The sequence below is a fragment of the Limulus polyphemus genome, unplaced genomic scaffold (genome assembly GCF_000517525.1).
Source record: "Limulus polyphemus unplaced genomic scaffold, Limulus_polyphemus-2.1.2 Scaffold736, whole genome shotgun sequence".
Taxonomy (NCBI): Eukaryota; Metazoa; Arthropoda; class Merostomata; order Xiphosura; family Limulidae; genus Limulus; species Limulus polyphemus.
In genome coordinates this window covers 390,809-408,813 of record NW_013666346.1, presented here as the reverse complement: position 1 = coordinate 408,813, position 18,005 = coordinate 390,809, and the positions used below count along the sequence as shown (strand labels likewise).

The following is an 18,005-nucleotide window of genomic DNA, read 5'->3' as shown; positions in this document are numbered from 1 at the left end:
AAATTATGAACGGCTAGTGCAGATGGCCCTCGAGCAGCTTTGCGCGAAATTCCAAAAACGAACAAATAAGCCAAACTATAGTATACATTTCATATATATACAAATTGTTTGAATTTCAAACATTAAATACAATTGAGATCGTGTACAAAATTTAGTCTGATGAGTTATTTTTATGCTTTACCGGTCAAGGACCTTATCTGTTGTTCATGAAATAGTTGCACCGCGTTCTTTTTGACCTTGTGTTTGAGAAATGCCTTACTTTCGCATTTTGGCGACCCTTTTTCTGATTGGTCAGCTATAGATATGACTGTAGCTAGTGAAAATGAAGCTCGGTGACCTCATAGCTAGCTACGACTATAGATAAACTGTGTATTATAAATGCAGTTCTAATGGTCTCAATTGGAGATTTTTTTCAACTTTCGAGGAAGTCAGTTCATCTCTGATTTGAGAGAATCAGAACCCGCTTGTGAAAGCCCCAGCCACTGTCTTGCATATTTTATTTCAATTTTATTCTACTTTTGTTTCGTTTTCTCAACCTGGAAGATATGTAATTCGGTAAAACGTGAAATAAACAAATTTATTCTTCTTAGAGATCGAGATTTGGTTTTGGACCAGGAATGGCCAGGTTCAGCGCAGACCTCTTCTTCTCTTTCTTAAGTTGTTATTTTGTTTGCACTGTTACTGAATCCTAGGATTCGGTTTTGGACCAGGAATGGCCTGGTTCAGCGTAAGACTCTTCCTCCCTTTCTGGAGTTGTTATTTTGTTTGCACTGTTACTGAATCCTAGTCATTTGGTTTTAGACTAGGAATGGCCAGGTTCAGTGTAGTCCTCTTCCTCCCTTTCTGGAATTGTTATATTGTTTGCACTGGTACAGAATTCTAGGGTTTCGGTTTTGGACCAGGAATGATCATGCTCAGCGTAGACCTCTTCCTAACTTTCTGGAATTGTTATTTTGTTTGCACTGTTACTGAATCCTAGGCGATAATACGTTACAACTAAAACTTATTTATGTTATTGTTTTTGAATTTCGCGCAAAACTGCTTGAGAACTATCTGCGCTAGCCATCTCTACTTTTGAAGTGGCTAGAGGGGAGGCAGCTAATCAAAATCACTCACAGCCAATTCATGAGCTACTCTAATTGAATAGTGGAATTTTGCTATCTTTCTTATAATGCATTCATAGCACCAAAATACAGAGCGTGATTTTTGTTTTGAGGGTAACGTGGCACAAACCACGAACCCTCAGATTTACAGTACGGCGCACCAACCACTGAGCCGCGTTCGGTCCTCCTTCTTTATGATCGTCAAACTTATTTGTTTCTTCTCCTCTATGCTTATTTTACACAATATAGTTCAATCGAGCCAAATCTTGGAGCCTCTTGTATGGGAGTGATTTACTATATTATTCCTCTAAGCCAAGATTACCACAAGCTTAACGTTGACCATTAATTTGTTTTGTAATTTCAGTAATAAAAATATATGCACTGAATATGAAGGGTTACATGTTAAAAAGTAAATTCATGCATATTTTAATTCTTTTCATTTTTGCTAAATCAACAATTGTGTTAATTAAAGCAGTGATTTTATGGCAAGGGTACAAATTTTATTAACGTTCGAAGACAAGTCAACAGATGGGGCTATTTAAAGTTAAGTATCGATGTAATTGCTATTTTTTTTCAGATCCTCAAGATTGATAGCCGATGATAGCTAGATCGTTGTTGTGCTATTTTATTATTTTACTTTTAAATTTACAGTTATACTCAATTTTACTAATCGTCCGTTCAGATTCTTGTGTTTTTTTAATTTTTTTATATAAAAAAATAAATCTAAAACATTTACAGTAAAGGTAGGGGATTTAATGTTTCTCAAGTTGATATAGTCATTTTTACAAACCTTTTCGAATCCAACTTCCAAGTAATTATCTTTGAATATGATTGATCACAGTTGGATTTTTATTATAAACAAAATATATAAAAAATACATAAACAAGTAAATGAAATCTATATTTGGTTTCAGATAATAACTTCATAGTACAAAAACAAAACTTAATGAGAATTAAATTTGTATTATGCGAACTTCACTGTCAAAAGTGTAAGCTAAACCTTATCCTAATTTTTGTTTAATTTTAGGTCTATAAGTTGAGCTTAGAACCAACAAAATATTGTTGTAACGATTTTTATTATTGGCAGGTTTATTTAGATTATTCGCTAATGCAGAATCAAAACCACTTACTTATAGTGTTTTATTTTTTTCGAGAACAAGTCATAAAAGATAGCTTAACTAATATTTATTGGTAGATGCTAATACAACAATTTCACTCGCTTACTAATTGTCACACCATTTGTGAGTCAGTGGTAAAATTTATTGACTTGTAGCATTAAATGCGGAGTTCGATTCCCCGTGGTGGACATTGTGCAGATAGCATATTGTGTAGCTTTGCACTAAAACAAACAAACTGTCGCTAATTCTCTTACTCTAAAAAATTCACTGTACATCTTTTGTTACTTCATCGAAATGCAAGTTCTCCAGTGGGTTAGCAGTAAGTTTACAAACTTACAATGCTAAAATCCAGGGTTCGTTCCCACGCAGTGAAAAGAGTACAGATAGCCTATTGTATAGCTTTGCAATAAAACACAGAAACCAGCAATAGAAACACAAACTCAATAAGCATAGCACTGGACTAATTAACTGCTGTAGGAAAAGGAACGAACTACATATTTAATTATTTAATAATCACAGCACTGGACTAATTAAATGCTGTAGTTCAGGGAAGGGGCGAACTATATATTTTCCACCAATTTAGTTTAAAATTACAATTACTAACTCACTTTTTAAGTGAATGAGATAAGATAATCTACAAAACAGTTTAAATTCAAAAATTCCTTACATCACAGTCAATGTTGGATTTACCCAGGGTGACCAGTGCTACCCATATGACTGGTCATTTTGTTTCAAACTTAGGGGAGGTTGTACCTTCAACATACCACCTGTCTTACTACCGACTACATTCTTTCATAATGTGCAGCACTATAGAAATTCTCCCAGTGAGCAAAACAGGTATTATCTCCAGTTGATGACAAAGAAACAAAGGCAGGTAGAAAAAAATCAACTTAATAACTTTCACGGCCACATGTCACACGAAAACTGCACATACACAGAATATTGACAAATCTGGAATAATACTATATTAAAATAATAAGGTAGAAAATGCACGATGTCTTTATATACACCTGTTGGGACTTGATAACTTAGTTGATAAATGGCTGTAAAGCTATAAAAATCAATAAATTGGAAGGATGTTATGTGGACATTTCCCATTATCAGGGGGATACACTATGGCTGAATCTTACAGATATCATGATTATCTTAATTATTTTACCACCAAGAAGCAAGTGAGAGCTGAATGGATTGCATCATGACTGTGTAATAGGCTGAAGGTATGAAGTAGATAAAATGATTGCTCACCAATGTCAAAATTGTGCAAGATCAGCACTGCCAATTAAGAACATTATTCTTCAAGCATCTCCACTTCCCCCTAGTATTTTGTTTGGCTTACATTTAGTAATTTTTTTGTTTCTTTTATGAAGTTAGAAACCATAAATGTATAATCTTGATTGTATTGATATCCAATTAACTATGGACTGTATTTCCCAGGAGTATTGGAACAAACCAATCTTAACATTTTCTTTACTTGAAAACGTATTTCTGATAGATACTCACCTCTACACACACACACACACACACACACACACACACACAACCACTAGTCTTGAGCTACCTCACATCTAAAAAAACGTTTAATGTTGGCTATGCTAGTACATGATGACATCATCACATGACAATATCTCTCCACCAATAGGAGGATGACATAACCTCCTTGTGCATTAGTTCTCCCAAAGCATCTGTACTTGAAATAACTTCATTCTTAAACAAGGCAAGAAAAAAGTTCACCAGAAGTGGGAATGGTGGGTGGGAAGGAGTGTGGAGGTGAATATCTATTGGAAATACATTTTGAGGTAAGGAAAATGTCAACTTCTGAGATGATACCTCATCTCCACACACAGAACAGCTAGAATATCACATTGAAATGGTGGAGAGACTTGTACAAACATTAAACGTAGAAAAGTTCCTTTCAGAAATTGCCAGAAGGGAAAGCTCATGGAGTGCACCACCTGATGGCAAGGGCTCTACAGTGGCACACTCATAAAAGACCACACCGCCATTACCATGTTACTTTCCACTGCATTGAACTGTACTCAATAAGTGAGCAGTTCTCCAAGGTCAACTACCCAAGTGGCTAGAAATTGATAAGTGGCAAGAGTTTGCTGTACTCCACTTGAAGAAGGGGGAGATTTTGCATTGGGTGACATGGAGAAGTGCTCGGATTCCCATTGAATGTCTGTCAGAATAATCTTTCACTGGAGATAGTGCAATGGGTGACCATTAAACTCTTTATTTAACAGCAAGCAAGCATGAGCAGTCATTTCGTGGGTGTTGGCTTTTTCCATGATAGTCCATGGAATGTACAGTCTGGATTGGTAAATACCTCTAGTGGTTGTGTGGAAAAACTCATCTTGATAGTGGGCACTGGTAAAGTCTAGGTGGATAGGTTGAGCTGATGTGGATTTGGGGAAATAAGCATACCCTGGGAGGCAACATCAGCCACCTGGCGGGATCCTATAAAAGAGGTTAGGGTGAGACAAGGATAATAAAAAGAAAATGTACTTACCCTTCTGAAAGATAGTGTGTAGTTTTATTGAAAAACAGTGACCTGAGGGAGTCAAAATCCAGCAGGAAATGAAAAAACTGATGATGAAGATAATGGGAGACGAATGTGTGCAGATTCTTCCACATGCCAGCTTGAAGAATTTCATCCAAGGAAGTGGCTGGTGGACCAACATAAATAAACTCAACATTTCCAATGATACATGGTCAAGGTTGAAGAATGACAGAAATTGGATAGAGAAAAGGCTACACAATTGGAGGATCAAAAAGCTCTGTGAGCAATGGTCCAGACAAATCCCACATGCAAGGATAAAGGGACGACACACCTGGATGAAAGAGAGACATATATTTCGAACAAGAGAGAGTGGAAATCAGGCAGAGAATGAGTGGGCCTGGATGCCAATTGACGAAGCAGAAGAAATCAGCATTGTGCCAGCCAAAGAGACATCATCAACAGGACCTGACAAGGAGTGTTGTGTATCAAAGCAAGGACACCAGGGAGAAGACAAGGAGGAGGATAGGCATACAGAAAACGGTGAAACCAGTCCTGGCTGAGAATATCAACTGCCAGGGCTGGAGGATGAGGAACTGGGGACTATAAGAGAGGAAGTGTGATGTTGAGATGAGTGACAAAAGCATCAATGAGAAGCGTGCCCAACTAAGAGCAACTCAACAAAAAACCCAAAGATGGAGAGACCACTCTGTGGGTAGAGCTGGCTGACCAAGACAGGTAATTAGCCTCCAAGTTCAAAGCCCTCAGCATATGACAAGCCATGAGATGAATTCAGTTAGAATGAGCCCAAAATAGCAGGTTCAGTGTGTGGAAGCAAAGAGCCTTGAAACAGGTACCACCCTAATGGTTGATATAAGAAATGACCATGGAATTGTCAGAGTGCATCATGACCAACTGTTTCGTGGGAAGAGGGAGGAATTGGGAACATGCCTGATGGACAACGAAAAGTTTGAGTATGTTGACAGTGAGTGAATGCTTCTTGGCAACACATATGCTCAAAGTCATACCATTACTTGGAGATGCATCTGTTAAGAGATGGAGATCCAGTTGGGGGGGGTGGGGCAAGTGAATGTCCACTGTGGTATTGGCACAGTTGAACAACCAAGACAAGAGAAGAGGGAAGGCACACAGTTGAGGATAACAGATCCTGAGAGAGTTTCCACTGGTCCACAATTTGTACTGCAGGATGTGCATGTCTGTGTGACCTAAAGGAATGAGTGATTTAAGGGAAGCCAGTGTCACCAAAAGGTAAAGAATCTCGCCCACGGGATGTAAAAAAGAAGCACAAATGTTGGTGACAAGACTTTCCATTGCTCGTTGGTGAAGGCTGAGTCTAATTGAGATGGGAATGGAAGAACTCACCAAAATGTACCAAATATAGGGTGAGCATGAGCAAAGACTTGGATGTCTTGATAAGCCAGCTAAATCAGGCAGCATCCTGCAGAATAATTGAGGTGTGAGAAAAGAAGTCCTCCCGAGAAGGGGCGAGAAGAATCCAATTGTCCATGTAATAATGGAACTTCAGCCCCAATCCAAGATCAAGGCAGATGAATGCCCCCATGACTTGACTGAAGACATAAGGAGCAGACAATGCCAAAAGGAAGAGCATGGAACTAGAAGAACCAGTCTTGATAAAAGAAATGCAAAAACATTTGGAGGATGGGGCAACTAAAATTTGTAAAATTTTGAATTTTGTCCAAAACGTCAATCTTGGTCATCTTGTCTGGGTTAAAAGAACCAACCTTGATAGATGAAATGCAAAAATATCTGGAGGATGGGGCAAATAGAATTTGTAAAATTTTGTCCAAAACGTCAATCTTGGTCATCTTGTCTGGGTTAAAAGAACCAATGAAGAGAAAAACAACCCTCAATATGGAACCAAGGGATGACAAGAAAGTGGTTGAGAGATGGCAGGTCAATAACCAGATGCCAGTCCCTGGTCTTCTAGAACCACATAAAGATGATAGGAATAACCAGGTGTAGGGGTAAATACCCTTTCAATAACGTTCTTGGCCAAGGGATCTGAGACCACATCCCTGAGACACCGAAGATAAAGAAAATTGGAGGGAGAAGTGAAGAGATAGGCTGTGGGCGAGAACCTGAAGTATCCATTTGTTGGACGAAAATGCAGACCAAAGACTGAGAGAAACACTGATGAGAAAAGTGTTGACGCTGATGTTGAGAATTGGGAGAGTGGGAAGTAGAAGAAGGATGGGAAGGGGATACATTAAATTCAGCAGGCCTAGGAACAGGAAAATAATGGTGAAGTTGAGAAAGATGAGAATCCAAAGCAGACAATGAGGACTGATGCTGGGCTGTTTCATCCCAGGTCTTCAGTGAGTCAGGAACAACCCCAAAGACCTCTGGGCAAAGAAATGTAGTCTGACAAAGATCACACAGATAAGTGTGAAGGAGGCATGCATTAGCTAGGAGAGTATCTCATCCCAACAGCAGAGGAAGCAAGTAAGGAAGGATAGAGCAGATGAAGAAGTTTGGGCCAATGTGGTGTAAAAATGAGAATGAACCTCTCTAGAGCACAATGATATAAGGTGAAGTGACAAGAGATAATACTGGAAGGTGGTCAGAAAGAGACAAAGATGTTAAAATTGGGCACTAGAAAGGGAAATAGAAGTTAAGGGATCTGTCTCTCAAGGAGGTAAGAAAAAGGTTCCAAAGATTGGGAATTCAGAAACAGAAATGAAGAATGACTGTAAGCCAGTAAAAAAAAAAGAGTCAAGTAGATGAGGATGAAACATGTTAGTACAGGTGCACAGTTGTTCAATGAATGAGCTTGCATTGACCCTAATATCAAGTAAAGGAAGAAAGACAAAGTAGTCTTTAGTATGGGTTTCATGTAGTAAAGCACGGGAGGAATTAAAAGACAATGGGGAAAGAAGAAAAAAAAAAACATACCTGCAAAATCATGTCAAGGAAGAGATTAGAAAGTGGGGATTTTTCTCAACAGCTAAAGCTGTGCTTAGAGCAACCACTGGTATGGAAAATAGCTGGTCAAAATCATCATCATTATCCTGGTCATGTTCAACTTGGGGAGAAGAGAAGGAATGTTGGCTGAATGGATGGGAGGAAGAGATCCAGTGTGCATGAAGGAATCTGCAACACATTTAACAATGACTGTCATGTCCTCGGTACATGTTATCACTGTCATGGGAAGAAGTGGAAGTTACTGTCACTTGATAATTAATAATGGTGGGAAACACCATTATGAATGTTTTTCTAATGAAAAGTAAGGAAAAAACATACTGGTTATGTGAATAATGAACATTGAACTAGGGACCTTAAATGAAACTTAACTCAGTAGGAAACCATCATAAATCTCAAGTAGATGAAAGATTTTGAAACGAGTTCATTCTAGGCAATGCCAAAGAAAAGAATGAAGTTATTTTGAGAACAGGTGCTTAGGGGGAGCTACTGCACAAGAAGGTTGTGTCACCCTCCTATTGATGGAAGGCTTTCATCGCATGATGATGTCATCATACACAAGCTCAGTTCACACTAAATATGTGTTTTTTAGGTGGGAGGTAGCTCAAGGCTAGTGGCACGCAATTCTCATAGGCAGATGCCCAAAGGGCTCAAGCTACTGTGTGTGAGAGGTGAGTATCTATTGGGTTGCTAAAAAACAGTGTTGTTAGTTTATATGTAGTTGGTAAAAATAACAAAGTTCAATAAAAACATTCTTTATTAAAATCACCAGCTACCCTTAACCATAATCACGCCTGCCAATTTTTACCCAATAGTAAAGTGTCTTTTTGAATTGGGAGTAGAGACTTGTGTATAACTATCATAGAAAGTCACCATTTCAATGTTCACTGTTAACATAGCATATAAGGTGTCTTCAATCATTGCTGCTCCTTGATTTGAATATTTTCCACTGCCTATGATTGGACATTCTACAGTATAAAAAAACTGGCACATACAGTATACCACAAACATGGGTTTGTAGACTGTTCTAGTTTCTGCTTCGGTTATTTCAAGGATACACCTAAAACACACAGTTACCTGCAAGTTTTTGAAATAACCGGAGATTCATAAGACTAGTTTGAGGGAGGGCAGGTGTAATAACTTGTTGCAGGTGTAATGAAAGATAGAAGTCTTGATGTAAAGACAGACAAAAATAAATTTTATTTACTGAAGACCAACAAAAGAATAAATTAACCGATTTTTTCAGTGGTAGGCTATTGCACTGTAATGGATGGAGTTTAAAGAAAAATAAACAGATGAATTGCATTTGTATAGATGTAAATGAAAATTTATTTGATAAAGACAGAAACTGAAGGAAACTACTTGTAAACAAAACAAAACACTACTAGTAATGGATTACTGAATGATACAGGTCACAAAAATCACACGTACATAGCAAGTCTTCAGGTCAGAAACACATTTTTGAAAAATGCCAAGACTACTCACACATTCTGCATTCTGTCAGTAGCTGACCAATCAGAAATATTTTTGCTCAATGCAACATTTGTAGAGCAGTGTCACATGCCGAATGTAAAGAAGGACACAATACAACTATCATGTGAAACAGTAGATAGTTTGAATGATAATATTTGATATGTTCCAAATTAGTACTCTAGAAACATAAAAAATATGAAATATATACAACAAAGAGTGGGATATGTAAAACCTGCATACAACACACTCTTCACAAACAATCTAATTATATTGCTAAAATTACACACTAAGCCTGAACAGACAGAGCTATTCAGAAAACTGTTATTGTAGTATGTAGAGGCATAACTAGTATTTCTTATCTTCTTTAGTTAGCAAGGTGAACATTTCAGTACCTTTCATTCTAGTAACCTATTGTTCTGGGTGATTCCACTATGATATCAAAGGTGCATTCTCATAAGAAAAATTGCTGTAAAGTAGTATATGCCATATAAAGCTTGGGTAGTAATCTCATTCACTGGCAAGTCAGGTGATACCTGTAGATTTTGTTTGTAGTTAAGCATACAGCTACACAATCGGCTATCTGCACTGTGTCCACCATGGGTATCAAACCAAGTTTTTAACATTATAAGCCTTCAGAATTACTGCATTTTGCAACTGGAGACTGATACCTGAAGGTAATATCCTTCTTTTTTTCTATTGGAATGACCGTCAGTGACATGCATAACTCATGTGCACTGAGAGATATGGCGTTACAGAACTGTGTATACAATGCTATGCTTTCTTGGTTTGGACAGTCACCAATAAAAGGGCTCTCAATAAATAGATCTACATCCAGTAACAGTGCTGTCTTTGGTCCAGTTTACTGGTCACTTTGATTTGTTTTAATAAGTAAGTATAACTTTTCATTCTGTCTACAATTTGCTTAGCCTCTTTCTTCAAACTTGGTGAAAATTGTAATTCAGATTTACTCCATGACTCCTATATTTCCTGACAAACCTCCTGTTATCTATAGAAAATACCTAGAGAATACCATACTACAAACCCAAATAGTATAAATAACAACAGCAACTAGACTGGAGCTTCAGTGAAAAGAACAAAATTTCATCTACTCCTACTCTCCACACAGGTGAAGTTTAGACAAAACTGATGAATCCAGTACAGCCTACCCTGTCTAGTATTCCTCTGAAGCATGGGATAAATTTGTTTATCTTCTACATGATTAAAAATTTGATTTTTAATTTTAAAACAAAACAACTTTTTATTTCAACTTCAGAGAAATATATTTGTAAGCATAGGAAACATTTCTTCACAAAAATTGTGTTTCTTCTACATTTCAAATGTTCTTAAAATAACTTAATAACAAGAGTATAACAACATTCATTGTATTTCTGCACCATTTTTTTACAAACTTATTATCTTAACATTTATACACAGAAAAAACTAAAAACTTTGACCCATCAGACAACCTGTCTCCTGCCGAGGCAGGTTTTGAAGCATTGCCATCACATATATTACTAACAGTAATGGTCAAAAGAAGTTCTTCACAAGTATAACTACTATAACCCTGCTGCATTAAATATAGGAGCTTTTATCAAGTTTTCATAATTGTAGAAAATATAATCAAATATTTTATTGTGTAAGAATAGCTAAACAACTTGTTTCAAAACCAATGATGTTAAACAATGTACGAGTAACTGAGATTTTATTATAGTTATATATAAATGGACATATAGTATGAACATATTTTTATGTAAACAAATGAACATTGAAGTCTTTAGAAAAATAATAAAAATTCAGAAAGTTTTCAGTTAACCAATACTGGCTGTCAAATTATAATAAAAGTCATTTTATAATTTTTCTTCAGCAGTGTATCATTTTTACCATTTGAGTAAGATATAGCTCCCCCCTATTTTTTAGCAGCAGGAAATTAACCTCAGCAGCCTTTTTGTCTGGTTGACTCTCCAGATCTTCTTGTGACTGATAAGGTTGTAAAAACCTGGAATAAGAAAAATGTGATCAGGATAATACTTTGCATCAATTCTTTTTTGAGATTGAGCTGGTGTTCATGATTTATGTTTTCTACAACATTCTCTTGATGTATAATAATACAAAATGTTTGTAATTTTAATGAAAAACATTTACAAATTTAAACGTTAAAATAGGTTTAGGTTTTGAAAATAATAAAAACACAATAATATAATCTTCTTCCTCCTAAACATACAAATTGAAATGTGATTCAAATGCATTCATGTTTGATTGGTAGAAATTGATAAAGTATAGATATAATATGCAGACATATGTTTTCTACCTGCTTTAATTAATATGTAGGAATTTTAAACATTTTTGGTTTAGTTAGTTTCTATGCACTTTTGATATAAACATGTTGAAGTTGTTTAGTTACAGACTTTGTTTTTATATCTACATTGCCCAAGGGCTTATGGAAAGACGAAGCTCTATTGATGCATTCAGTAGAGATGATTGTTTAGGTGTTTATAAAAGTGTTTACACACTTTTGTTTTTGCTTTGTGACATAATAAAGATTTCTTTAAACTTAACATCACAGGTGTCATGTCTCATTATTTCCCACTGCTTAAAACTCAGTCATGTTTTCAAACTTATATCACTCCACAAATTTCTTCTTTGATTCTCCTATTTTTAAGCAGATCTATTTGATACTTCAAAGTTGCATAGTTTAGTTGAGAATACAACATATAAAATGGCTAACAAAGTATGGTTTACTGATAACAAGCTGATGCACCCGTCCTTTGTCTAGGTTATGAACTTAAAAAAATGTGGAGGTGGATGCTATGATAAATAACACAAAAATCCTAACTTTAACACAATTTATTTATAACATAACATATTATTACAGTATTCATTATTACTTCACCAAACTATTTGTACAAGTATCAAGAACTCACTATGTATAAACTTAAAACATGGTATATCACCATGCGATGATCAGGGTGACTTTGTAGGAAGAGGTAGCAGCCAAAATAGTGGTGGTAGGATGCTTTCTGTTACCCACTTTTAACACCCAGCTCTTAATGTGTTTCCACAGTGTTTCACGTGATTAATTAATTGATGGTCATTGGCCTCAGAAGTGTGTTATAGACCGAATTTGAAGGGTCACCGGTCAAAGCAGGAAGTGAGTATAACTCAAGAAACGGCTCTTCATATCAACCTTATGGTGGCTGTTGGAGTAGAAACTTCAGCTGAGTTTATATATTATTGCAAGACTGGTGACCATTCTTTTTTAATTCTTTTTTTTATGGCCTGGTATGGCTAGGTGGTTAGGGCACTTGACTCTCAATCTGAGGGTCATGGGTTCGAATCCCCATCCCACAAAACATGTTTGCCTTTTCAGTCATAGGGGCATTATAATGTGATGGTGAATCTCACTATTTGTTGGTAAAAGAGTAACCCAAGAGTTGGAAGTGGGTAGTAATGACTAGCTGCTTTCCCTCTAGTTTTTCACTACTAAATTAGGGACAGTTAGTGCAGATAGCCCTCGTGTAGCTTTGTGTGAAATTCAAAACAAACAAACAAATAATAGTTTTTCTGTTTTTGATGTAATGATGTGGCACTATCTATGAATAAAGTTAATGCTAACTTACTTTAAAGATAATAAATGCTCAATAACAGCAATAATGGGAAGTAGAGGGGGTTGTGAACCCTCCATTAACGTGCCCCTTGTTCCAAACTATCATCCCACAATGTTTGCTTTGATTGGCCCAGTGACCTAGGAGTAGAGAGGTCAGGGACAAACAGACAGACACACAGATTTTTGTGCTTTATATATTGAGATTAAAATAAGGAAGATAAAATAAACCTTGGTTAGTAGTTTTAACCAAATAAGATATATGTTTGCTTTAATATCAATCAATGTTGGTAAGTATGTAATGTAAGCCTATGCATGTATGTTTCTTGTACTGACATACCTACATTTAGAAGAATTCTAAGGGTAGCTGAGCTAATGTTCATCCTGAATTAAAAAGTACTACAAGATACATCAACATGCAGGTTACATAAATAGTCAAACATTACCTCAGCACATGTTGGATGAATTCCTATGGTAGCATCAAAGTCGGATTTGGTTGCACCTTTTTTTACTCCTACAGCAAATCCCTGAGTTACTTCTCCTGCATTTGGTCCTAAGTAGTGAAACCAATCACTCGCTCCTAAGAAACAAATTATCTTGTATCCAACAATATCAATTAATCTTGACGAGTAAAACAACTATCTTTGTATGTAAATAATATAGAGATAATTAAAAAATAAGTAAAATCTGAACATTGTGAAACCTGTTAAAATAAGTTGGTTAATAAGGGATTTTTAAGTTGCAGTGTTGAATATGAAAACTAGCTCTGAAATATTATATACAATTTATGTCACTTTGCTCCTTACATAACCTTTATATTTAAGCTCTATAGGAATAAATTTGGGAATTTGAATTATTAATATGACCTACAAGAATTAACAGTATTATCTTACATCTTCAGGTTTCAGACAAATAAGCTTTGCATAGCATACATTTTCATTTTTCTTCGGTAAAGTCCACTCCAAAGGCACGAAGTTAGTGTGATAGACCTAAGATACAATTTTAAAATATCAAATAAGTGCTAGAAAATTAAATGCACTATTTTCAACTGTTTTTTAAAAAAGAAAAATCAATACTAGCAGAAACACCACCCTATGGATGGCTGTTTGCACTAGTAAATGCTAATTGTAGTATTCATACCTCTTTGAAAAACAATTAGAAAAAGAGAAAATTTTCTAAAAAAGCATTATTTTTCTGGGAAGTACTGCATGGGAAAAGTATTTGGATTGTGCTCTTTAGTCATACACAGCTCATTTCATCAAAATGATTCAATGTACAGATCTCAAAATTTTCATAAATTTTACAGATATAAACTGTAATGTGCTACCCTTTATTTAAAAATAATATTTTTTTAAGAACTCCAGTTTCTCAGTCCTACATTTAAAAATTACATCAATAAAGATACAATCAAACCCTCACATAAAGTCCTCGTGAAAGTTGCATTCTGTTGTAAGGATAGTACTTATATTTAAACTTGTGTTCTATTATAAAGAAATAGTTGTCACACATACCACAGTTATTTTTCTAATTATCTGAATCTTGAATACCCAAAGTGAGAAATATGTTATGGATTTTTGTTTGTGTTTCCATTCAGTAGATGGTGCAGGAGTTTTGGTTACATGCATAGATACTGACATTTAAGCTACATCGATTATAGTATGGTTTATAAAACAGTGCCTTCCAACCTGGGATCTGTGCCCACAACAACAACAGATAATTGGGATTCTGGAATGCCGTATCTGCACTTTTTCATCTTATCAACTGCTGTAGAACAGTGTTAAATGCCATTCTAAGATTTAAACAATCTGAAATGTGGATTTTTAGTAAAAGCATTAACTTTTTAAAATTTAAATTTCAAAGTTCCACATGGAGATGTCATTTTTGATATAAGAACATGATAAATACTTTAAAAATCTAGAAGAACAGTAGAGTCACAAAGTACATCCAACTGTAACAATAACCCTGGTGTTAATGTGTACACATACTGGAAGTGCATGAAAATTAACATTATTTAATGTGCAAGTAAACAGCCGTATAAAACAAAATACGTAAGAAACACCTCTTGTTACTCAGATTCAAATCAGGAGAGTTTACAGACTCTAGTATTTCAAGAAACAGTAATACAACAGTGTCATTAAACAGTAATACAACACTGTTGCATTACTGTTTAATAACACTGTTGCATTACTGTTTAATAACACTGTTGCATAACTGTTTAATGACACTGTTGTATTACTGTTTCATGATGCAGTCATGAAACAGTAATACAACAGTGTCATGAAACAGTAATACAACTGTGTCATTACTATAATGAACTTTTATATAACTTATTCCCATCCTAGAACTCTATCTTCTACATTCTTGCTTGTACCCACTAATAACATTATATCTCTTTAATATTAATTAATTAAACAGTGTCTATATTCTACATTCATGCTTGTACCCACTAGTAACACTATATCTATTTAATATTAATTAATTAAACAGTATCTATGTTCTACATTCATGCTTGTACCCACTAGTAACATTATATCTATTTAATATTAATTAATTAAACAGTGTCTATATTCTACATTCACGCTTGTACCCACTAGTAACATTATATCTATTTAATATTAATTAATTAAACAGTGTCTATATTCTACATTCATGCTTGTACCCACTAGTAACATTATATCTATTTAATATTAATTAACTAAACAGTGTCTATGTTCTACATTCATGCTTGAACTCACTAGTAACATTATATCTATTTAATATTAATTAAACAGTGTCTATATTCTACATTCATGCTTGTACCCACTAGTAACATTACATCTATTTAATGTTAATTTTTAATCAGAGTAACCTCTGTATTTAGAGCAAAACTAAAAAATCAGCCTGTAAATCAAAATACCTAATTAGATATACTTTTATTACGTTTCTACTTATAAAGATTAAGATGCATTGTTTTGTCAGATGGATACCCTTGCATTAACATATTTTTGGCCATGATCCTCATGAGGATCAACCAGCTAAGGAGATTTAGGTTAGTCCTAAATCCATATATTAAGCAAACAATGCAAAACAATCTTTACAATAAAAGTATAATAATAGATAAAATTATAAAGTAATTACATTTAATACACTAAATGACATAACTAATATTGTTAATGAAAATAATAATAAATAAATAATATAGCATACCCTACTTAGGGAACATAGAAACATTTACTTACAATATAATGCTTTGTTAACATTATTATAAACAATTGTTTCAGGATACAATATAACATTGTATAAGCAGAGTAATTTATTTATTCATCACCAATTATAAAAATGTTACACAATCACCACAATTACCTGGAGATTTTGAGAAACTTCTTTATGAACAATAGTATGTCAATTTCATTCTCTTAGAAATATATTACAATCACAGGCTCTAAACCAGATATGAAAACATTTCTAGAAGCTTAAAGAGAAGGAAAACTACCTCAATGTTGTCCTCTCCATAGTTTTCAATAGCTTTTTCTTCAGAATATCCAATAGAACCATACTCCAGTGGTGTGAAAACTGTAGTAGGCACATTCTGGTAGTCACACTATCAAATCAAATTTTAGAAAAGGCAGATATCATACATAACAGAAAAATAAACTTTTTAATAAACAGAACAACATAAGGACATTTTCAGCATTTATCTTTATCAGTATTGAATAAAGTTTGTTTTAGACCCAACACCCTAAACTCACCCTATGTGTGTACGTACTGATAAGGAATTAATAAAATTTGGAGACGAGTTGAATTGATAATGAAGAAAACTTTATTACAAGTTTACCACAGTAACAAACATGAAGCATTTTGACAAGTTATTATCATCATCAGTTATCAGATGAAATTTTATTAATGTAATATATTTCCAGCTTGAATGTTTATAGTATACAAGGGTTGTTTCAGTTGGATCCTGATCTTTAGCTTGTACAATGAACTTCAAGTGAATGTTCCAAAGGAGAAGATTTTTTCACAGAAACTATATTCCTCTAAATCCACATTTTGGCCTTTAAACAGTCCATTCATTGTTTATCCTTAATGTTTACTAAATGCTTCTTCAGTAAGGTGAAAAAACAGAAATTTACATAAAGTAATTTTATGTTACTAAACTATCTAATTATAGGACACTGAGGTAAGAAAATTAACACTTAGGTATTTTCTCAACAATAAGAAAAGCAACATTCAAGTGCCCTCTCACCAGTGTAATGTCGACTGAACTTATGAACACATAAATATTTCTCTCTATATGTAATTGAGTCGCAGGGCCTAGTTTAGTGAATTTATTTAAATAAAGACATCTAAAGTATGACAAAGGATAGCTTGTTATATAATCTGCCCTTCAATACATATTGCATATCATTCTTTCATACATCAAATTATTTATACTTGCATTTTCTTATAGTTAAAAAAAAACAAATTTGTCAAGTATATTTTTAAATCCCTCTCTGAAGTTACTTCTAAATAATCTGTGGGTGTTGCAACAGTATCAAAAAAGACAATGTGGAAAATAGGAAAATTTACACATGGTGATTATTAAAATCATTTGCATATGTCTCAAACCATAATTTGTGTTTTAGTATTTTAAATATATGTTGAATATTTAATGTATATGTAAATTAAACTTGTTCAATATACTTTGCAATATAAAAAATTAATTTTGTCTACTTTTGTGTACATGTCTATTATGCTTTAATCAAAGCACTGATGAGACTTACCTGTAGTTCCCCATTTCCATATAACCGTTTAGCTAGTAGAGTACCTGCTTCAACTGCCACAGGAGTAAGTTCTAGCTTGCCTTCCAGAATGTCTCCTATTGCAAATATATGTGGAATGTTGGTCTGTTCTGCAGTTGTTGGAATCTTGCCATTCCTAAAAAAAGCAATACAGACCATTCATATTATCTTGTACGCACGATAAAAACTCTAACTGTTCTGTTTTGATGAAATTCTATCAATTTTGGAATTTGTTAGGAAAGGAGATCTACATATAACATAGCATTTGCTAGAGCATAGCTGGAAATATTTACATTTTTAGATTTCATTTTGCACAAATATAAAACACTTGCATTTTGGGCAAAATTTATAGTTTAAATTTTCATGGCTTAGATGTGTCATAAGATCTACGGTATACTCTTCAGTATGAATACAGGGCTTTTTCCAGGGTAGTTCAACAGGATTGATTTTGGTAAACTTTGGGAAACTTAGCACCACAGGTGTGGAGGGGGTG

At 34.6% G+C, this 18,005-nt stretch overlaps 1 pseudogene; it reads right to left on the bottom strand.

Moving 5' to 3' along the window:
• Nucleotides 1-1,864: 1,864 nt before the first annotated feature.
• The window catches only part of LOC106460256, a 66,820-nt pseudogene continuing 50,679 nt past the window's right edge, over nt 1,865-18,005 (bottom strand).